Below are 22,748 nucleotides of genomic sequence, written 5' to 3'. Positions count from 1 at the left end.
CCTGGAAGCTGGTACAAGTGCAGTATCAGCCCTGCTTTCCACCTGGGCCACCGCATCCCATGCGGGGTGTCACTCCCAGCCCAGCGCCACTCTAGCCCCTGGGACACCCCTCCCCCAGCCCCACCACTGCTCAGGCACTCTGTCCTCCCCCTGAAGAATGCAGCAAACCTGCTGCCCAGCATTGGGTATGCCCCACGCCCTCTCTGAGCCTTGGGCTTCTGTTATGTAAAGTGGGGTAGCTGATGCCCCCCATCTACTCCAGGGGGCAGGTGCAGACTGAGTGAGACCATAGTGATCAACACCAACGTGCCCTCCTAGCACAGAATTCGTTTGTTCGTGGCTGTTAATGCCCCAGAAGAGGTGGAATGCTGCCCAGCACATGGAGGGAAGGTTCTGCTCCTGGATGTCCCCTGACCTCTGCAGGGCCACTTAACCTCTCAGAGCTTCTGGGTTCTCATTGGTAAAGTCCTTTTCATGCATCATCTCACCCATGACTACTGCACGGAGCAGGCCTTGGGGTCATCCCCAAGTCATACTCCAGGAGGCGGCAGTGAGGGAGGCCTGGCCTGGGCAGACGATGCGGTGAGGCAGAGCACGGCTCATCCAGACCTGCACCCCTGCCCTTCAGGGTACAGCCTACCCGACAATCTAAGACAGCCCTGTCCCCAGGCTGTTTAACCGACTCCCAAATCAGGGGTGTCCAAAGTCCCACCACATCCAAGGGCACCCAACCCAGCTGGGCAGGAGAATCACCTGGAAAACTTATTAAAGAAAAGACTTCAGGCCCCTGGCTGTGGGCATCTGCATGTTTCACCTGCTAGCCTGACTCCGGCTCCAGGTCTAGAGAACCAAGCGCCTCGCCCAGCCTTCCCTCCCTTCTGGGCCAGCCCCCTCTCCAGGGCCCGTGAAGACACGCGGGGGCCCAGGCGAGGCGGGACTGGTCCCCCCATCCAAAGTGAAGACACAGGCCTCAGAGGGCATAAGGGACTCAGCACGGGCTCTAGGCCCAGAGATTCGATTTCAAGTCCGTTGCTCGGAACCTGCCTGCGGTGGGCCAGTCACTTCTCACCGCTGTGGTCTCAGCTTCTCAGGTGTGAAATGGGGCGGCTGCACCCAGGCCAATGTGGGGATGAAATGAGTTGCCGTCTAGGGGGGGCTAAGGGCTGTGTGAGCTGAGTTTCTGTTCTAACTTCCCAATGAGATGAGAAAATTTCGATCTCTCTTTACAGCGCACCAGAACCTCTGAGGAGTCTGTCCAAGCACAGGCGGTCACATTCTTTGCATGCTCAAACACTTTCAACTCCCTGTGACCCTGAAAACCAAGCCCTGAGCTCTGAGGGGGACAGAGACCCCACACTCCTTCCCGGCTGCTGGGTCTAGGGCCAGTGCTGACCCAGCCTCAAGGGTTGGTCCCTTGCAAAGCACAGTCAGCTTTGCAAGGTCCTTTCACGCCCATGCTCACCCTTGGGCGGCAGCCCTCTGGGACACACCCAGAAGAGCATTCACAGGAGTGACTGAGGCCCAGGGAGAGAAAGGCTACCTCAGGGACCCAGCCTCCGTCCTCAGGAGGACTGGCCTGCTCAGGCTGCAGGGCTGGGTGCTGAGAAGGGGCTCCCTCTTGGCTCCGGGCCCCTGGGGCCTGCCCCTCCAGCTCCTGAAGCCAGATGGGTGGGGGGTAATGACAGTGGGCTCAGCTGACGGCTGTCCAGGGACGAGGCCCGCAGAGAGAGGAGCTGGGCTCTGCCCCGACCCCTGTCACAGGCCGCAGCAGCCTGGCTGAAAACCGTTCCCCAAAGTAGAGACACTCTCTTCACAAATATTAGCTCCGGTGTCACTGTCACCATCGTTATTAATATCATCGTCGCTCCATCCCCAGAGCCACAGAAGACAAAGTGCTTGTGCGAACCATGTCTGCGCGTGTCCTCACGTCCACGGCAGGAGCGAGTGTGCGGGAGGGATGGATGTGAAATACAACCGCCCTTCATGCCCGTAACAGCGAGGTCAGGCACGAGAGAGGGGTCACCGTGGCCAAGCACAGAGGGGGCTGCGCCAACCCCCTCACCCTCCAGCAAGCCCCCCGGCTCATCCCTTTCCACAAGTGAGGAGGCCGAGAGCAGGAGTGAAGAGCTGACCCAGGCCCCCCCACTCGTGGATGGCAGGCCTGGGAATGCACCAGCTCGTGGGCCCGGCTTTACTGGCCCTCACCCTCGGGATCTGGGTAAGGGGGGGCAGTGCAGCTTTGTCCCAGGGGGCTGACCATGCCTGCTCCCCGGGAGGGTGCGAGGGGTGTCATCTGTGAGCACATGACCCGCGGGGGCCTGATGGCCTGGGCCCAGGGTGCTACAGAGGCCAGAACCTGGCACTCAGCCACAGCAGGGGCTTGCAGTGCCACGGTGGTTCTGATGGAAGAAACAAGAGGGGCCTCTAGGGTCCCGGCAGCTCCTGGAGAGGCCAGGCAGTTGTGATGGAGGGGAGACTCCTGAGGGGCCAGAGGTCTGGCTGGAGCCCCTCCTGGTCCTGCTCCTTGACAATGACCCTGCAAAAAGCCACCGTGGGCCAGGAGCGGCATGTGGTGAATCTCTGGGTCCAGAACAGACATGAGGATGCCACCTCTAGGACCTCAAGCTTGAAGCAGTGGCAGCCCACCTCCGGGGCTGGCTCTGTGATCCCAAGGCTAGACTGTCAGGAAATTAGCAGCTGTCTCTAACTGCTGTGTGTCTTTAGGCGAGTCCCTATACCTCTCTGGGCCTCTGATGATAATAAGAACCTGCACTGCAGCTCCTCTCTGCTCACAGACGACCCAGGCCCCGCAGCCCATCACTTACCCCATGAGCCGGATATGTGAGCCAGCCCCAGTCTCCGTGGATGGTCGATGTGTCCAGCAAGTTCACTGCAAAATGGGAGACAAGGGTGCATCAGACCTTGGGGCTCCCCTCCCCAGCCCCACCAGAGCAGCCCGACACAGCAGCCCCACGTCCTGCTCTAGCCCCAAATGCTCCATCTGCCCTTTCTCAATCCCCTGCAGCCAAGTCTCTCCCCCTTGAGCCTTCCTCCACTACCCGCCAAAACTTGACCGAAACTCCCAGAACGAAGCTGCGAGCGCAGGCTGCCCTGGCTGGAGGCGCAGGGGGCGGCTAAGGGGTTAGCCCAGGAGCCCGGGAACAGGCCAGAACCCTGCTCTGCCCCTGAGGAGCTCTGTGTCCTGAGCAAGTCCCCACTCTGCAGCCTCAATGTCCCCCTCTGAAAAATGGGGGTGATAGTGGCCCCTGCCTCACAGGTTGTTAAGATGCCCAGACCCTTGCCTCATTCATGGGACAAGGTGACATCAAAGGTACCCACTTGCGTCCCCACCGAGAGGTCATAGCTCCCTCCAGAGGCCTGGCCGCAGCTGTATAAGCATCGGGGTTCCCAGGAGGTGCCTCGGAGCATGTTTGAGGTGCAGGGATTTCGAGGAGTAAGAGCCACAGCACAGAGAGAACCTCCTGGGTGCTGAGCTCTGCGAGGGGAGCTTGAGGGGCTCCTGCACCTGAGAGGTGGTGATTCTTCTCTCCCCCTTGGGGATGAAGACAGTGGGCCTCAGAGGAGTTGCCTGGAGCTTCTCGCTGGAGCCAACAGGTGGCTCGTGGGACACCTGCTGTGGCAGCTACAGTCAATGCCACCAGCCCAGGCACCGTGAGCCCAAGAGGCAGAACCTCTGAGCAGTAGCCGTGGCGGGAGGACACTGAACGGCCGGCCAAAGGCGGGTCTGTTCCAAGGCAGAGCCTCAAGGGGGACCCAACAAAGTCTCAGCAACAGGGTATAAGACAGCCACCTTTGGAGTCAGTCCCCTGGGCTCATGTCTCAAGGCCCCCGCTTAGCAGCAGGGGACCTTCGCGTCTCTGAACCTCAGTTTCCTCCTCTGTCAGGTGGGGGCAGCAGCACCGTAGGAGCAGGGGTGGTGAGGGCCAACCGTGAAGCCAGGAGCCCTCGCACCTTACCCACGTCAGTTCCCCTTCCCTGAGTCTGCCTCTCCTGCCTCTCTTCTTGCACCTGGTCCCACCCACGCACTCTAAGGTGACAAGGGTGCACCGATTACTAAGAAGGCAGGGCTTGAATCCCAGCTGGGGGTCTAACTGCTGTGTGTCCTTGGGTAAGGCCTTTACCTCTCTGGGCCCCGGCTGCCCTTGCATCATCAGGTTGCAGAGAGGGCTTCGGCGCCACCGTCCACGGCTCTCACTGCACTTTCTCTTCTGTGCACCCCCTTCCCCAGCCAGCAACACGGGCCTCCAACTCATCCATCTGCCGGCTCAGGCACGTCACAGAGGGCTAAAGCCAGGGCCCTGCTGGAACTTTCCCGCAGGGAGACTGGGATCCTTCTGCCTGAGATTTGCATAGCTCTAAGGCTGCCCCTCGGAGAGGGAGACAAGTGTCCTCAGGAAATGCTGGAGTGAGGACGCTCTTATTTGCTGATTTTCTTCCTCCTCTCACCCTCCCCAGCCCCCTGTCAGGGGCCCCAGAGGCCGGCTGGAGCGAGGGCTTGCGGAGGCAGGGAGGGGTCTCTGCCCCCACCCCGGGCCCCCAGGGCCAGGTGGGATCTGGGGATGGAGCCCACGTCCGCAGAGGGCTCTCCCCTCTCCAGCCAGCCCCATGCCAGGGGTGCAGGCAGAGAAGCCTTCCCGCCTCCCTCCCTCCCTCTCAGGCGATGGAGAGGAAAGTGGGTCAGGCAGCTCTCTCCTCCCGCTGGCTGCTGGGAGGGGGAGGGGGCCGCACTGCAGTCTCCCCCAGACCAGCAGGACCTAGTTGGGGGAGAAGGTGGGGTCTGGGGACCTTGGGGCACCCCCACTCCACCCCACCTCCCCCATGTGGGTCTCAGAGCTACGAATCCCTTCTCTGGTCTTCCCTGGACGCAGCTCAGCCCAGCCCCTACCCATGGGCAACGCAAGAGAATGTCCACTGCTTGGCCCTCGGCCCCTGGAAAGCCCACACTCCAGGCAGCAGACCCCACCTCCCAGGCCCTTCCCTTCCCGGGAGGCCACATTTTCAGCTGATTCCGGAGGAGCCAGCCAGGGGCTCAGATAATCCAAAGGTAAGTCAAATGTCGATTCTGTCGGATCCAGGAAGAGCTATAGGATTCCAGGGCTGTTTGTTTCAATTCCGGCCAGACTCTTCTCTGCCCCTCCCCACCTTCTGTCCCCTCATCCCCACTCATGTCCCCTCCTGTGGGTAGGAACATGGAGAGTCACTCACGAGAAGCTCCTGGCCCACAGGTTTGGTGAGGGCTGGCGAGAACTGCAGCACTGCGGCCGCCGGCCTGGGTCTGAGGACCCTTGGGACTTGCGACCCTGCTGGCCAGCAGGACTGGGGTCTCTCCGGCTCCTCACACTGCTGGACCGAGGGCCTGTGTGACATGTGTGAAGTCACTTGCCCTCTCTGGGCCCAGCTTTCCGCTTGCAAGTGGGAGCAAACAACAGTCTCACTGGGTCTTCTGTGAAGAGAATCCCTTAACCCCTCTGCGCCTCAGTTTCCTCATCTGCAAGATGCCGGCAGGTGCCTTGGGCCTACCTGCTCTGGGGGATCCGATGGGCCCCTTTCCTGCTCTGAGAAGCCCAGATAATTCCTAAGCCTCTCCCGTCCAACTCTGGAAGGCATTATGCCATTTCTTTTTTTCTCCAGCACCGCCACCTTCCCCCATTCCATTTCGCTGAGACTAATACTTAAATTGATTTACATTCCCTGAGGACGCTGTGCAGGATGGTGAGGCTGGAGAATTCAGGGTGGCCAGGGGATGTCAGCCAGGATGTGAATGCCTGGGAGAGCACCCCGAAGTGGTGGATAATCCATACCAGAGAGTGATAAGGGCCTTCGAGCCCGGTGGGTTTTTCAGGGGCATCTCTGCAGGCACAGGGGTCTCCCCAGGCCCCGCGAAGGACTGGCGTAGGGCTTCTCAGCCAGGCAAAGGCTCTGTCCTACGTGTAGGATCCCGGCTGGGAACACCACAGCCCCCACCCCAGTTACAACAATCTCCCCGCTAGTGCCGTGCTGTCCCACAGGGGACATGCCCAGGTCTCCACTAGGGCGCTCTGCCCTGTGTGGGTACATCCTGCCCAGCTGTGGGTACCAGAGAGGTGTGGGCCTGGACCTGGGACAATGCTTCCTCTGCCTTGAATAGACTCTCCCTCCTGCCTCTCTTTGGGGACCGTGCCTCTTCCTAGACCGTCACCCCTCCTCTGGGAATGCCCTTTCTCCTAGGCAAGTAGTTGATCCTCCGTGGTGAGCTTGGTTAAAATCCCCTCCCCGGGGGTCTCTGGATTTGCTGGCTGCTCCTCAGAGAAGAGTTGAAACAGGAGTTGGGGTGCTCCACCCCATGCCCGAACCTCAGTGTGGACCCTTCTGAATCCTGCTAGGCAGAGAAAATTCTTCCTTTCCCCCCTCCAATCGTGGGAAAACTGCCTCCTCAGGCCACAGCTCCAAGAGTACCCAGACCCTTTGCACCCCAATCCTGCCCTCGCCCCCACTCCCCCGGCTCCTCTAGTGCCCTGCTGTCCTCCTTCCACTGCAGCCTGCCCTGCCTGCCTGCCCTCTCACCTCCCAGCTCTCACCTCCCCCTGCTCCCCGCGTGGCTGGGGTTTCAACTGGAGACGATGAGCTTATCTCTGTGGCGTGAGTTTATTCTGTCTCCGTGTATTTCCACAGGCAAGAACACAAGTTCGATGGTCTTGTTTGTGCATATTTTGGTGTGCATGGCCCTGTACATGGATGCATGTGCACGTGTGCGAGTGCACATGAGTCCTGGTGCATTCTGTGCATCTGACTGTGGGTGTTGGAAAGAGGGGCTGTCCATGCTGCGAGTCTCTCCAGGCAGGTCTGTGCGTGTGAATGCTGAGATGTGTGTGTGCTTGTGGGCACTGCTGTATCGGAGCTGATTGTGTGGGAGGGGGTGGATCTGTGGTATATGAGTGTGGATGAAGAACACGACTCTGGAGCAACCTGGCATCTGGCAGTTCATCCTGCCAGGGCGAGCAGGCAGCCCTAGACCCCGGTGTCAACCTTGGGACTCGGCCCAGGGCACTGGGTTGGGTTGGGACTCATGGGCAGAGCTTTGCAGGGAGGTCTAGGGTGGAGGCGGGGGTAGGGGGCACAGAGTAGAACCCAGGGTGGCATTCTGGGCTGCGATGTTGAGTGTCCAGTGGGGTTAAGAAGTGTGTGCGTGCGTGTGTGTGTGTGTGTGTGTGTGTGTGTAGGTGGGAGGTCCTGGGTGCCTCCTCCCAGCTTTCCTTGTCCCCTCCCGCCACCAGAAGGTCACCCCCCGGACCCTTTTGGTCGTGTCTACCCCGTGCCCATCCCCTGCACCAGCACCCCCATGCACCCCGTGTTCCCTGACTGACCCGACCGCCTGGCACTGCCCCTGGACAAGTCTGCTCTCCCGGGCCTTGCCTGCCTCAGTCCCTCTGCGGTCCCCTCAGCCCTCTCCTCCCAGGCTGCTCCTGCGCCCAGAGTGCCTCCCTCCTGCGTGACCCTCCTGCTGTCCCTCCCTCTCCCCGGCCTCCCTCCCCAGCTGGGCAGCTCCAAGACTCTCATTCCCGGCTTCCCAAACCCTGTCCTGTGTCCTCCTGTCTCAGGTCTTGGTCCCCAGCTCTCAGTGCCCTGCCCTTTTCCCCAAGCCCCTGCACCTCACAGCCCCCCCCCCCTGTCCCCAGGGACACGCTTCTCTGTCCCCACCCCGTGCCTGGGCCTGTGCCCTGCCTGTCTCTGCCCCTCTCCTCCACACCTCTGGTCGTGCGGGGTCCTGGCCCCAGTTCTCTGGCCCCAGCTCTGCATCCCTCAGCGGCGCGCCCCGGCGGCGCCTCCGTCCCTCCTCCTGGAGCTCCCCAGCGCCCGCCCCCGGTCCCGTCCCCATCCCCACGGCGGGTCCCTGGACCCCGGCTCTTCCTCGCGGTGCCATCCCGCCCCGACCCAGGTCCAGGCTCCCAGGCCCCTGGGCGCTCGGGGACCCCGAGAAGGAAGTTGAGCCGCAGGCAGCGCCCCGCGCCCCGGCCCCCCCGGCGCCCCCCCCGCGCCCGCGCCCGCCGCTCACCTTCGCCGCGCGCCGCGGACACGCAGGTGGCGGCCGCCGCCGCGGCCGCGACGACCCAGAGCGCGGGGGGCAGACGGCCCGGGCGGGGGCCATGGCCGGGCCGGGCGGGGGGGCGCCCGCACCCTCCGGCTCGGCCACGGCGCCCGCGCGTCGGCGCGCTCCTCGCTGCCCGCACACCCGGCGGCCGGGCGCACACCCCGGCGCACACGCGGCTCGGCGCACACGCGGGCACCCGCGCCCGCCGCCGCCGCCGCCCCGGGCGGGGGCCGGCCCGTCACGGCGCCGGGCCAATCAGCACCGAGGGGGGCGGCGGCGCGGAGCCGGCGCCGCGGACTCCGACCCGCGGACCCCGCGCGCACGTGCGCACGCCCGCCCGCCCCGGCGCGCGCCCTGCGCCCCGCGCGGACCCGGAGGCGCGGCCGCCGAGCCCCATCGGGACGCCCCCGGGGCACCCGACGCAGACCCGGCGGGGAGACCGCCGCCCGCGCGCCGCTCCTCGAGCGGGACCCCCAGAGGCGCGCCCGCACGGTGCCTCGCCAGCGGGGACACAGCTGGACGCACACGCACCAGCTCGCCGACAGGCTCAGAGACAAACTCTGATGCGCTTTTGGGTAAAAAGTCTCTCCCCTGCTCACGCCGCTGATGTAGCCTGAGGGGGGCCCTCCTTGAAAGAGCCCGAGGAGTGCAAGGGCAGGCTCAGGGGCCAGAGGAACACGCGTTGAAGTTCTGACTGTGTGACCTTGAGCAAGTTTCTTAGCCTCTCTGAGCCTCAGTGGCCAGGTCTGGAACAAGGATAACCGTATCTGCACCCTGGGGTAGCTGTGGGAATTGCACCCGAGGTCCCAGGTAAGGGGCCCAGGTCACCGCCCAGTGCACAGCCAAGTGGCCAGTAATTGCAGCTGTGCTGGGATGAAGGCTGGTACCAGTCCATGGGCCCCTCCCCTGACTTTCCCCAGTTCCAGTCCCAGGATGAGGGACTCTTCACCTTGGGAGACTCCAGGTTGGGGGCTCTCCTAGGGCGCCACCTAGCCTTGCGTGCACCTGGTGGCCAAGCAGTCAGGAAACCAGAAATAGCCCTGCAGCCTCCTGGGTTCTGATCCTCAAGGGCACGTCAGGACTACCTGAGTCTAACTGCCAAGACGTATGCGCTGTGGCTCTGCCTGCCTTCCCGGCGCCTGTGGACATCGGGGACGAGCTGGACACATGGTTGGAGGGGGCATCAATGGGAAAGGCCATTTGGGGAGTAGGTGCCATATGCCAGACCCTGCTTTGGGCACTTTCTAAAGTTGCTCTAGTTTAAGCCTCACATAGTCCTGCAGGAAAAGAGCAGCAAGGAAAACCAAAGTGCAGGAAGGCCACCACTGACCTTCAGTCACACAGCTGCTTAGATGCTGGAGAGCTGCTGGACTCCAAAGCCCCTTTCTTTCCTGGGCGTCTTTCTTTGTAAGAAAAGGGGAAAGTCGGCTCCATTTAGGATGCCCTTTCTAACAGCTCAGAGATGTAGTAAGCCCCCCGTGAGCAGAGGCATCCAAGCAGGCACTAGATGGAGGGGGATCAGGGCCTCTGTGACAGGACCAGGTGGTGGGCACCCAAGCAGACTGGACTAGCCGGGGAGTAGAAACTCAAATGCCCACATGAGACTGGCAGGCACTCTGATGACACCTGCCCGGGGAGGGTTCCCAGCTCCTGCCAGTGTTGCCATGGGGGTGCCAACCTCCATTTTCTGCATTTTCGAGAGAAGTTGTGTGATGTGGAATTTTTTTTTTTAATGGCATCTCCTAATATTTAAAGTTGGCAGTTAATGCAAACATTTTAGTAGTAGCACATGTGGCAAGCCTGTGGGTGGAGTGGTCACAGCCCATGGGCTCTGCACCCTCCTTGGAGACTCCTCAGATGGGAGAGTCCTTGGCTGGCACGTGGCTTCTGGGCTGTTGGGGACCAGGCGAAGCAGGGGCAGAGACACACAGGGTGCATGAGGATGCAGTTACGAGCGTGCATGGTATCCGCCACCTGGTCAGTGCTCCCAGAAATATTTGTTAATGGGGCAGTCTTGGGGGTGGAGCTGGGGTTCTGCATCCTCACACCAAAATGGGGTCAACCAACCCGGGTTTTGTACTTTTTCAGGTGAGGAAAACTGAAGAAACCAAGTTTTCTGGAGCTGAGGCATCTTTGATGGACCTGGGGAGCACAAGTGGTTCTCTATCAGGGGTCAGGTCCATGTCCCAAATCTTCGATAGCCAAATAAGCAATGCATTTCACTGGACAGCTCATGCTTGTCTCCCTGTACCCTCTGCTACTCCCGGGATGCCCAGCCCGAGTGTGCCTCTCTCCGGCTCTTCCCCTCCCAGCCCTAACCCTTGACCTGTCCTGTATTTCAAAGTGGTCAGTCTCCAGGGGGAAGGAGAAAGCCACTGGACCCTGCACCTGGAGAGATGGGATGGGCATCTCACCAGGACCTTTGGGGTCCTCTCCTGAGTGGCCCAGCAGCGCGTGGGAGCAGGGGAGGGTGTTGGACGGGGGTCCAGGTGAGGCTTCCCCAGCTTCCCGGTCAGCCTTCTCCAGCAATGCCAGATTTCCAGCCCATTTTAAAGACAAGGAAAGATTACTGAGGACTGACTGACCGCGTGGGGTGCTCTGTGAGGTGCCCCGGCGGGACTGGAATCATGATGGTTGGGATTAGTCTGTCTCCTCTGGCCCTGGAGGGAAAATCCTGTGGCAGGGAGCTTGGGTCAGGCTGGGCCCTCCAGGAGCATAGCAGGTGCTCTGAGAATGTTTGCTACAAGCCCAAGTGGCCAAGTGCTCAAGGCCATCCCCGCAGACCTGACTTCTGGACGGCTGCACAGGTGTGCCAGCCACACCTGCTCCGTGGGCTTGACCTGGCCTCTCTGAGGGGTGAACCTGAACAGTGCTCACTCCTCTGCCCTCAGCACGTTGACACATGAGACCTTGATATAGAAAACAGGCAAGGGTGGGGGAGAACTGGGTGTGGCCAAGCAGGGCAACCTCTGAGCTGACCCCTGCACCCCATTGCAAGCCCTTCCCCACGCACGCCTTTCCTGCTGGGAGTGGGAAGGGGAGTCGCTGGGAACATCAGGGAAACTCCCCACATGCGGACCCTCCTAGGAGTGTTTCTTCTCACTTCACCTTTCTAGCCTCAGTTTCCCCAACTGGAAAATGAGGGTTTGCCACCAAGTCCCAGAGTTGCCAGGCGGCTCATGTGAGTTCCCAGGGGCAAATAGGCTTGGAAACCTGCAAAGAGACCTCAGCTTGGGAGGTGAGACCATCTTTGAGGGGGTGGGGCCGACATGACTCTGCACAGCCCATTAGACACAGGAGGAAGAGCCCAATGGCAGGAGGCGGGTGTGTGAGTGTGTGGCTGGGGTCACGGGATTTAATTCTGGCACCACCCTGACCCCTGCCCGGTGGGCACGTCTTCCTGCCCCAGTTTCTCACTCAGCAGAGCCCACCCACAGCCCCTTCTCACCCGACGCTTGGTTCACTGCGAGGGCACTGAGCGGGTGGCATCTCTCACGTTTGCACCAAAACTTCTCCTTCTACCGTGGGTGGAGGACGGACCCTGTGGATGGAGGAGGAGCCTGGATTTTAGCACGTGGTGTCCATGCTCAGGGCCTCACCTTCCGCCTGCCGCGTGCCTGCCCCGCTGGTCTCCAGGAGCTGCGCTGGGCCGCGTGAGCAGGCCCTGGCGTTCCCAGGGCTGGTGCTGGCCTCCCTGGGGAACAGGATGGCCTCGCCAGGGACGAGCTCCAGGCTGGAGGGGAGCGAGGAAGTCGTTATGATTCGTCCGGTGTCGGAGGACAGTGTTTAACCTTTACGCTCTGCCTCTAGAGCCACAGTCCTGCCAGGTAGAGCGAACGCGCCACGCACGTAATTCCTAGTAGCCATATTTAAAAAAAAATAGGTGGAATTAGATATAATAATATATTTGAGTGAATGTTGCCTGGTATGTAATGTTAATTTATTAATCAATTCACAAGTTCAACAACCAGGAACGAGCCCCGCTGCGGTCCCGGCAGGGCTGGGATGGGCTGGGATGGGCCGGTGGACCACACGGGCGCAGGCCTTGTTTTCACAGTGCTTCAGTCTACGGGGGAGGCAGATAATTAAATAGGCAATTACAAAATCCCTTGCCACATAAGGGAATATTTCAGAAACGGTAGGCACCAAAACTTAAAATAAAATTTACAATTTAAAATATTTCAAAAAAGAAGTCCCCTTCAAGCAGAAAATACTGACTATAATTTTGCCCTTGCTCCGTGGCTCTGAGTCCTCGCTTTGAACAAAGAATCGTTGGTGCTTGATGGGGAGCAGGACCTGGATACGAGTGAGAGAAGCCACTGCCGGGACAGTGGGAGGCAGAGGTGGCTCTGAGGCGGCAGGACCCAACAGCCCAGGTGGGCTGACTCCGCCCCGGCCTCTGCCTCCCCAGCTCTCCCGCCGTCGGCGGCCTCTTCTCTGTGCTGTGGGGCTCCGGAGCCCTGACAGTTCCCAACTGCCCTCCAAATGGCTGCTTTCATCTGTTCTGGACTTAAAAAATCTGCTTATTAGGATTCTACGTCAAGTAACAGTCCATGGGAACTAAGCGAGGACCCACCCCTCGAGCAGGGAAGGTGAGTTTAGAGCCAACGACTGGCTGCCCTGAGGTCCCTTCCGCTCATTCCTGGCTGTTCTCAGGATATTTGTTCTCAGGTTGGAGGGTAAATGAGGTGTTGTTATAAATACATAAGAGGCTTATTAATGGCCGGGCATGCACAGACTAATTGCTTCCTCCTGTTTACATATAATCAATCACTTCCACGGCCTGGAACCACTGGCAAGCAGCAGAGTGCAGTGGGAAGATGATGGCAGGGCGGGCCTCAGAGGTCTGGGCGGCTCCATCCTTCATGCTCAGGTCTCTCCTGTCCTGAGAAACAAAACTATCCCTCTATCCCTCGCTCTCTTGCCTCCTGCCTTCTCCCTCACCCCCCTCCCCAGCCAACTTCTCAGAGGAATCATTGATGCTCACAGACTCCATCCCTTGTTCTCTCGGCTTCTCCTCATCCATTATTGCCTCCAGCATCTCCCGCCCTGCACAAAACACTGTGGTTCTCTGCCCCACGCCTGGCCTCCTCCGTCATCCACCCAGTTGCTCAGTCAGCAACCTGAACGCTGTCCCTGGACCTCCTTCTCCATCAGCTGTGCATCCAGCCCCCCAAGTCCTTTGATTTTACTACAAAACACGTCTAGGATCCGCTGGCTCCTCAGCATTCCTGTCCACTGCACCCCCTTCACCTGGCACCAGGACCCCTTGCAGTGGTCACGTCACCAGCCTCCAGGCTCACCCTCTGGGGTCCTCCAGCCACTCCCCACACTGCAGCCAGAAAGGCCGTTCATGGCAAAAAGACCAGCCAGCCCCTGGCTCACGCCCTCCCCTCCCTTTCCAGAACCTTCCATTGCTCTCTCTGGGTAAAGACCCAAATCCTTACCACACCTGCCAGGCCCTGTCCAGCCAACTGGACCTGCCCCCCTCTGCACTCACTACCTCTCTCCCTTTCTCCAAGGCTCCCTCTTCTGGGACACCCCTGCTTTTTGGACCCCCTGTTTATTCTCAGGGAAGCCATCCCTGACCCCTGGCCTCTGTCAGTTCTCTCAGGGAACCCTCCCTGAGTAGCTCCCCAACTGGTTTGGAGTCCTTCTTGAGCAGGTGTGATCCTCGACTCTCAGCACCTTCCTCTGCTCCTGCTGACCCCCGAGTCCTCACCACCGGCCTGCGGGCAGCCCTCCATAAGGGCTTTTTGACTTGGCCTTGGCTGCCTTCCAAGGCCCAGCCCAGACCCGGAAGCAGGGGTTAGGTTTCTCTGCCACTGTGTGACTTGAGGTTCCTCACTTTCCTCTCTGGAGTGCTGCTCACCACGGGGGAGGGCCGCTAAGGCTTCAACATCTAGGATAATCTGAAGGAATATTCACTATTCTTATTAATCTTAATAACAGCCCTTTGAAGTCAGTTCTATTATTATCTACATTTTATAAATGAGGAGAGTCAGAGGTTTGTATGACATGATTTGTCCAAGATGCCATAGCTATTAAGTGGCAGATGTAGGATTCAAACTCAGCTCTGTGGGTCCAGACCCCACAAGCTTGTGGTGAGGTGGCTGGGGGGAGGGGACAGCTGTGAGTACTCAGATGAGGGGGTGTCAAGGACTCGGGGCTTGGTCAGCAGCAGGGTGAGAACAGGCGACACACTGGGCTGTTTGTGGGTTACTGGGTGATCCTCCCTGCGCCATGACACCCCCATGGGGAGGACAGAGGAGCTCACGGTCCTGAGGACAGGCCCCTGCTGGGCAACCATCGGGCATGGGGCAGGGAGGTCTCCAAGGATTCATCTGGCCCCTGTAGGAAGGTCAGATTATTGGGCCAGGTCTGGGCCTTGACCCAGCCTGAGTGAGGGGTAGAGCAGGGCCTCTCCCCGAGGAGTATCGGGGTGATGGGGCCCCCAGGAAATTCTCTAGATCTGCTCAAACCCCGAACGACCCTTCTCGTGTGCCATGTGGCTTCAGAGGGGTCACTTCACCTCTCTGAACTTTGGGTCCCAATCTGTAAAATGGGGACACCACCTGTCCTTTAGCATCGCAGAGACCAAGAGGGTGCCTGGCACACAGCAGGCCCCAGCGTACCCCCATCCTTCGCCTGCCCCTCCGAGCATGGCTTCAAGACCTTCCTCAGTGATAAGAAGGGGCAGGCAGTGGCTGATGATCAGATGATCAGAAAGAGGAGTATTAATATCCCTGATATTAAAAAATAACCTTATCATCATTCTGCCTTGTCGGGAGATGAGCCCGCATCAGCATTCTGACAGATGGGCGCGGCTCTCTGTGCTTGCGGGAGAGACAGAGACAGAGAATGAGAGGAAGGAAGGGGGGAGAGAGAGAGAGGGAGGGAGAGAGGGAGGAAAGGGGGGGCTGTGAGGGGGGGAGGCGCTTGGTTGTGAGAGCCTGGCTGACAGTGACTTGGGGGTGTGGGTGTGAGTGGTGGGTGGGTGGCTATGGCACCCTTGGAGTAGGGGAATAGTTTAGGAGAGTGACTTAGTAATACCCAATATTGAATGTATTGAAATGCTAAGCAGCTCTAAAGATCCGTGTCTGATTTTCATTAAAGCTGCCGAGGCAGAGGCTGAGGGGAGGGCCACTGGCTCCATCCCTGCCTGGAAGGTCTGATTACTGGAGCCAGACCCAGGTCATGACCAGCACCGAGGCTGCCCCCCGCCCCCCTGCCACCATCACCACGGTCACCATGGCCCAGAGGGAGGCCTGGACCTACATTAGGCCACTCTGGCCGCTGAGCAGCCTCGGTTACTGCTGTGAACCAAGGGGGCCACCCCGGTGCTCCACTTGGGCAAACCCCCTCCCTCTGGTTACTGCTGTGAACTAAGGGGGCCACCGCAGTGCTCCACTTAGGCAAACCCCCTTCCTCCTCCCAGGTCCATTTCCTCTTCTGTCGTCAGAGAAGCCTGTCCCACCTCCACCCCATGCCAAACACCCGTTTCCTGAGGCCTGACAGTGTCTGCTGGGGGACAGGAGTGGCAGGGGGCTGTGCTGGGTGCTGGTGTGGCAGACACCTCTGGGGCTGCCGGCCTTGTGGTGCAGCCTTAGCTCCTTGCTGGTGCAGAACAGACCCCTTAATGGCAGAGGGGAGGGAACCCAGCTGAAGGGCCAAAGGAGGGAGCGCTGAGCAAGTGCGATCCCTGGTGCACATCGGGAGGATGGCGGTGGTCAGGGAACCAGAGAGGGTAGGTAACCTCCCTGAGGTCACACAGCCAGCAGCAAATCTGGGACCAGAACCCAATCTTCTGGCTCCTCGTCCGGGGCTCTGGCCTGACGGAGGCCATCACACCACAGAGCAGCCAACATGAGAAGGGGCCAGGCTATGGGTTCATTCATATGTCAGCCTAGGAGAGAGATGGGGGTCCAGCTGATCCCCAGCTGGACAGAGGGAAATAAGCAGCTGGAAGGGGCTGTTACTCACAAGATGCTGCACCCACCCCCCTCTCCAGTAACCCCATGGTGGCCTCTCACAGCAGGCTCCCCCAGAGGCTTGGCGGGGGAGCCCCCACCCAGGGAGCAATGAACCAAGATGTGGCCCCAAGGCCACCCAACTCTCGGTGTACAGTCCCTGTTGGCCAGACAACTCCCTGGGCGATCATGTGGGTCTAGAATTGGGGTGGAGACAGAGTGTAACTTGGGAGCCAGAGACCCATCAGTGGCTTGAGGTCACCTAGGAGGAGCGCCCAAGAGTCCAGTTCCATTTGGAATTGCCTAAAGTGCAGATTTACTCCCTGGGATGAGGCTGGAAGAGGGGGTGAGAGCCAGGGTTGCTGGGGGCCTAGAGTGTTTGCATCCGGCCAAGCTGTTCCGGTCCAGCCCAAGGTCATTTGTTCAGGGAAGAAGGCAGCTCCTCTGCCCGGTGCACCCCGGCCCTCCCGGCTCAGTGCTGGGAGCTGGGCCGAGGCAGAAGGACGATGTTCCTGGTGAAAACAGATTACCTGGTGAGGGTGTGGGGGCTGAAGGGGCGGATGGCACCTTGGTGACAGGTCCATCAGGCGCCTCTCCAAGGGGACGTTTCCCGGGGCCGCCGCTGACAGGCCCCGGCTGTGGCGGGCGTGCTGACGAGGTGGAGACAGCGATCACCACTGGCGGTGGCCTCGTGGGCAGGGCTCAGCCGCTTTGCTGCCTCCTCGCAGAAGCCAAGGAATCTCCCAGTCACCAGCCCTGTTCCAGCTGGGACTGTCCCCTGAATCCTTCCCTCTCTCCTTGGTCCCAGGTGCCCACCTCTAGTCCTGCCTCCTCCCACAGCCAGGGAGAATTTTCAAAAGCAAGCAGTGCCCTGAGTGCCAGCTGCAGGGCCACACTGACCCGGGAGAGAGCCGCAGAAGCCAAGCCCTTGGTGGGCGGACTCTGCCCGGCACCCCTCTGGCCTCCACACATGCTCCCTCCTCCCTCTTCCCTCGCCCTGCCACTTCCCCATGGGACTGAACCTCTCTTGTTCTGCAGGTCTCGCTTGGGCATCACCACCTACTTGAAGTCTTCCCTGAAATGCAGCTCTGCCACCTGGGCAGGGTGCTCCCCAGCACCCCCCACGTGCCCTGGGTCCTCCTCATCCTAGCAGCTGGCTGTGATTGCCCCTCCAGCCGTGTGGGCGTATGTAAGTGCCTGTTCCATCCTGGCCCCGGCCAGAGCGCCGCGAATGCCTGGTCCTTGTTACTCACCCACGGGCGTGCCTTATGATTACCCGCTTTATAAAGGAGGAAACGGCCCCACGGCGGGGTGTACTCAAAGGCCCCAGTAGGTAAGTCACTGACATGGGCCCAGAATTCAGGCTCCTGACTCCATCACGCTCTGTCCTACATGCTACCCTTGACATCCCAACTCCTCGGGCGGCTCCTGAGCTCTGGCAGACTGCCAGCCTGATTAGCCAGACTTAGCTGGGGACCAGCCCTCCCCACCATCCCTGGGCCCCCCCAGTTCTCAGCAGCTTCCCAGAACATGTGGAGGGGCTGCCCTTTCCACCCTGGCTCTCCTGGGCCTATTTCTGCAGGCCTGGCCTGATGCCTGGAGCTCCTGACCTTGTCCAGTAGTGACCTGGCTTCCGGCTCGTCTCCCGCTTGTCCCAGATCCCCACACCTCAGAGCAGCCTCTCTGTACACTCTGCCTCCAGCTGGCTGGGCCTGTGGGATGGGGGCTGAGGATAAGCGTTGGGGACTGGAACCCCACCCCAGACCCCGCCTGACCTTCGATGCAGACTTGGGCTCCTTCTGTCAGTTTGTCCCTCAAGGAGCAGCATCGTCCCCGACGTGGGAGCCCAGTGCTCCGGCCCCGCCTCCTCTCCCACCCTCACCGAGGGGCTGGGGGCTGGGATGATGAAGCCGTCTCCGAAGGAGGAAGCTAAAGATGTAAACGAGTCCGTGAAATCCTTGGTGACAGCCGTGACCACTATGGCTCTAGCCATTAAACACGGAGCTTTAGTCGCCCCCGAAATACACCTGGGGCACTTGTCAGCAGCTCCCGTGCACACGTGCACATGCAGGCGGCGCACACGCAGGCCGATGCGGGCACAGGCTGCGGAGCAGCACTGGGGGCTGGCGGTTGGGGAGGAGGCTCCCGCAGGGGCGGAGACTGGGCCCCGAGGGGGGCCTGGACAGCTCCCAGTCTGCTCCCTGTGCCTCCCCCGCTCCAGGTTGCACTTTCTATCTGCACAGCCCTCGCTCACCCGCCGCATCCTTCCTAAACGGCTCCCATGTGGGTCAGATGCTATTTACTACCCAGCGTCCCTGTCCCGCGGCACAGCCTCCAGACGTGCAGCACGGGCCTGGCACAGAGCAGGCACCGGAGACGGGCGCCCACGGAGTGCTCAGCTGCGTCAGCCATCGCGGAAAATTCCTAACCGGGAACCTCCAGTTTTGTCGGGCCCACTGGCTGGGTGGAGGCGGAAGCCTGGGGTGGGGAGCCTGGGAGCTGAGCCCTGGTCTTGCTGCTAACTCCTGTGTGACCCTGGCTGGCCCCTGTGCGAACAAGGGCTCCCCCTCTTTGTGTGAGATTCCTTCACCTGGTTTGGTGCCTCCGGTGATGGGCGTCTGAATCAGCTGGGGGTCAGGGGGAGGTTGCCAGCCAACCTGGCTGATGGAGGAAGGGGGTGTCCTGGTGTCTGTGGGAGCTGAGCCCCGGGGCACTCAGGGCTGAGGAGGCTCTGCCAGGGGTGCGTCCCTTGAGGGCAGTCACTGGTTCACACAGCACCAGGCACGCTGTAGGTACCCAGGGAAGACAGCTCAGTCTGAACATGACCACCAAGTCCTGTAAGCGTTAAGTTTTCAGGACGCATGCAGGAACGCCTTCTGCATCCATTCCCCACCAAGATTCTCTGTCCTGACTCTTGCTTACCTCCCTAGATGGGGAGCTCCCCACTCTAACACTTCCCCATTGCAAGAAGTACTCACTCTTCTAGTTTCTTCTACTGTGGTCTCTCTGGATCCCCTTGGCCAAGCACTGAACTGGCACATTCTTCTCCAGGCCCTCTCCCACCTCCTGGTGAGGTCAACCAAATGCAGGTCTTGGTCAACCTTCCCTGATCCCCAACGCCTGCACTGGATGTATCCTCAGGCTGTTCTCCTCCTGAGCTGCCTCCAGCACAGAGCTGATCACAGGTGCAGGTCCCTGTGGGGCCACATTTCTCTTCTCCAGACCCCTGGGACTTGAGAGAGCCAGGCGACGTCTCCTCCAAGGCCAAGGCTTGCTGACCGAATCAAGGCTCCAAAGGCAGTCAGTGTGAACAGGTTCTGGCACACACTATGACTACCACCTTGTGATTTTAGCACCCATTGGGCTCTGCAGGCACCTGAGGGGACCCAGGCCCCCCACTGGCTGCCTGTCCTGGAGAGCCCAGAGTCAGCTGCTCCAACCTCCATGCCACAGGCCAAAGGCCAGCCATTCCTCCTTGGCACCTTTACCAATACCACAGACCCGTCTCTCCTGTTCCCGAGGCCATGGGACTGTCTCCCACCTCAGTCTCAGTTACTCTTGCCCTTTCTGGGGGTTGTTCTTTCATAGATAAAGGGAACCCTGCCCAAGGACTTTTAACGTTCCTTAGCAGAAAACTGCCTGCCCTTGCCTGGCGGTAGCTTATAACAAGACCAAACTCCAAAGGATTATATGCAGTAGGAAAGGTCAGGCTGGCGGTGGGGACAGGGTGTGGGAGACAGCGGGCAGCCCGGCTCATAAGGGGGTGACCCCGGCAGGCAGAGGGATGGTGACAGGCCACCACTCCCGGGAGGGGCTGACAACAGGGCAGGCAGAGGTGGCCAGGGGGACTGATGTGCGGGGGGTGGCCCAGGGCAGGGTGAGGGCAGAACTCAGAGCCTGGGTTGGGGACACTGTGGGGAGCCAGGAGAGGCTGGGGAGACGGCAAGTGGGAGGAACCCCGAGCAAGCGACTACATTCCTCCAACCTCGTTTGGCAAAATGGGGTAACATGGGTTGTTCTGACGGCGACATGAGTTAACACGGACGCAGCTCTTAGAACAATGCCCGAGGGGTAAGGATCTGCCGTGACGCGGCTCTTCACCGACCGCACGTTTCGCCATCACCATTACTACAGCGCCGACCGCTCGCTGAGCAGCCGGGCGCGCGCCTCTCGTGCGATGGCACGTTTAACCGGCACCATGCCATGTTAATCCTCTTATCCAGGGCTGCGGGGGCGGCCTAGAGGGGCGAGGCCCCAGGCCTCCACCCCAGGCCCAGGCTCACCATCCGGGATGCCTTCCTCTTTCTCGCTGCTTCTCCACAAGTCCCTGGTTCCTGGCTGCTGGGTGAGCCGGGAGCCCGTGCAACAGTGTGGATCTTGGTCTGGAGGTGCTGGTGGCTGACCCGGTGAGCATGACTTGAGGAAGCCCCCAAATGGCATCCCCGGTGGCTGGCACGTTAGAAGGGGTGTAGGGAGAGGACCCCCACTCCTAGACCCTGGATGGTGGCTCTGCCCACACCCCCTCCCGCCATCTCATTTCCAACAGGGACTCAGTTAAGAGCAGTGACCAGCTTGCTGGGGGACTTCAAAGATAGTATTTGATGAGTTTTAGCAGCTTCAGCGAAACTCTAATTTGAATTTCAGGCGCTGGTGTGTGATTTCTGCGGTGACAGCTCCGAGGGATGCTTGGGCTCGGCTGTCATCAGTGGGGCCTCTCGCTGGCTGCCACTGCAGCCGCCTGCCTTCCCAGGGAAGAGAAGCGGGGACCTGCAAGGAGCTGGGGCTCCACCGAAGCTCAGGAGTAGAGGCTTCCACAGTGACAAGGAGTGAACGGGGAAGGGGGGGGGGACACAGAACAGAGACAGGGACAGAGAGATGCCGAGGCAGAGGCTAGGGGACAGGGAAAGAGATGAGAGAAGGGTGAGCTGGGGCTTCGGTGGGAGACAGAGCGCCAGAGAACAACAGAGAAAGGCAGGGAGGGTAAGAAGACCTGGAGGAAAAGAGGCGAGAGGGGGAGAGGGAGCAGACAGACAGACTGACTGACAGGCCTAACACCCGACCAAAGGAGAGGGCAAAAGAGAGGGAGCCCTGAGGGAGGAGGATGGGGTGGAGATAGACACGAGGAAGACAGCAGAGGGCAGGGAAAAGCGGGAGGGGAGAGCGGGAGAGACACTTGAGAAACATGGAGAGGGGCAGGGGATACCCTGAGACATGCTCACTCAGCCCACCTACATTTACTCAGCGTCTGCTCGGCCAGGCCTGATGGGTGCGGGGCCCTGGGGAACATGACAGGCGAGATTGAGGGGTGTGGAGGGCCTGGCTCAGGGCACTGGGCGGGGCAGAGCATGCCGTCTCCCAGCCCCCAGCCTCCTCCTGCCTGAGCAGCTATGGCTGTCCAGGGGCCGGGGGTGGTGTCCTGTCTCCTGATCCCACCGTCCTGCTCTGAACCTGCCCTCCCCCACCCAGTGTCCACAGCAACAGGGCGGATGGCAAGCAGGGACTCTAGTGCCTCATCCGCAGCTGTGTGGGAGGGGGCTTGTTTCCCATGTAACCCTCCACCTCGCCCCATGCCCCACCGGCCCTCCACCCCCACACTGGCTGGGAAGGAGGGAGGGAGAGACAGTGAAGCAACAGTCCCTTGTCTCTCTGATCCTGCTTGCTCCTCTGTGAACACCAAGAGCACATGTCCACGTCACACACCTCACAGGACAACTCACGGAAAGGATTTACCCCGCACCTGGCTCAGGTGAATCTAAGCTGAAAGGACACATATTCTAAAAACTGGACATCCGGTTTGAGGCCTGTCCCCATGACATCCCTCTTCTTGGGGGAGAGGGGGAGGCCATGAGAGCTGAGTCCTTGGTGTCACAGGCCCTCTGCCTGCTATCCACACTGGCACTCGGCCAGGTGAGGAGAGGGTAGCGCCAGCCTCAGCAGGAGCCCAGCTCTCCTGGAAACTGAGAGGAAAGACAAGGAGAATTCCAGCACAGTCCAATAAGGACACATGGCTAGCGAGCCCCTGATGTGTAGGTAATCTGAGTTGAGATGGCTCAGTATGAAAAAAAGGTAAAATAGCTCATTAGTACTTTTATAGTGACTATATGTTGAAAGGAAAATAATTTGGGAGTACTGGACTAAATAAAATATCCTAATTCCACCTGTTTCTTTTTACCCTTGTTTGTGACTATTAGAAAATTTTCTGTGACACGTAACTCCTATTTCTATGGGAACTGCTGTTCTAGAAGCTGGGAGAACCATTAGACATCAAGTCTCCAAGCCGTCTGCTGCACAAGTTGGGAGAACGACCCCCAGATCACAAAGCCACAAAGGAGTGTCTGGAAGATTTGAACTTAGGTCTCAGGAACACAGTTGGGGGTGCGAGCCCTGGCCTCTGGCATCATCTGGGCCACTGGTCCCTTTGGCTGTCCTGAGAAGGGGCCACTAGAAAGTTCTAACAACTGAGGGGTGGATTTGGCTGAAATGGCCCCTACCAGGGCGTGGAGGGTCCCAACATCCAGCGTTCTGGCCTGGGGCACAAGGCCCCCCCAAGAGGGGGGGTATGGATACCACTGTGGCCACTAAAGAAGCGTGATCACTGACAAGCTCCGAAGGAAGCAAAAGGAAGGCTGGGACATGGGCACTACGGAGGCGGCTGCTCTGCTGGGACTTACCGAGAGGCAGATAGGACT

At 60.1% G+C, this 22,748-nt stretch overlaps 1 protein-coding gene across 1 annotated transcript in view; it reads right to left on the bottom strand.

Moving 5' to 3' along the window:
• EPHA8 (EPH receptor A8) overlaps positions 1–8,189 on the bottom strand; it is a 32,972-nt gene extending 24,783 nt beyond the window's left edge. Inside the window, 2 exon segments of the mRNA XM_037499705.2 lie at positions 2,826–2,890; positions 8,054–8,189. The gene's annotated coding sequence lies outside the window, so the exon portion shown is untranslated.
• Positions 8,190–22,748: the final 14,559 nt, after the last annotated feature.

Source organism: Talpa occidentalis, unplaced genomic scaffold (genome assembly GCF_014898055.3).
Source record: "Talpa occidentalis isolate TD23 unplaced genomic scaffold, MPIMG_talOcc4v2.1 talOcc4.9, whole genome shotgun sequence".
NCBI lineage: Eukaryota > Metazoa > Chordata > Mammalia > Eulipotyphla > Talpidae > Talpa > Talpa occidentalis.
The sequence above is the reverse complement of the archived record's forward strand: the minus strand, read 5'-3'. Positions and strand labels throughout refer to the sequence as shown.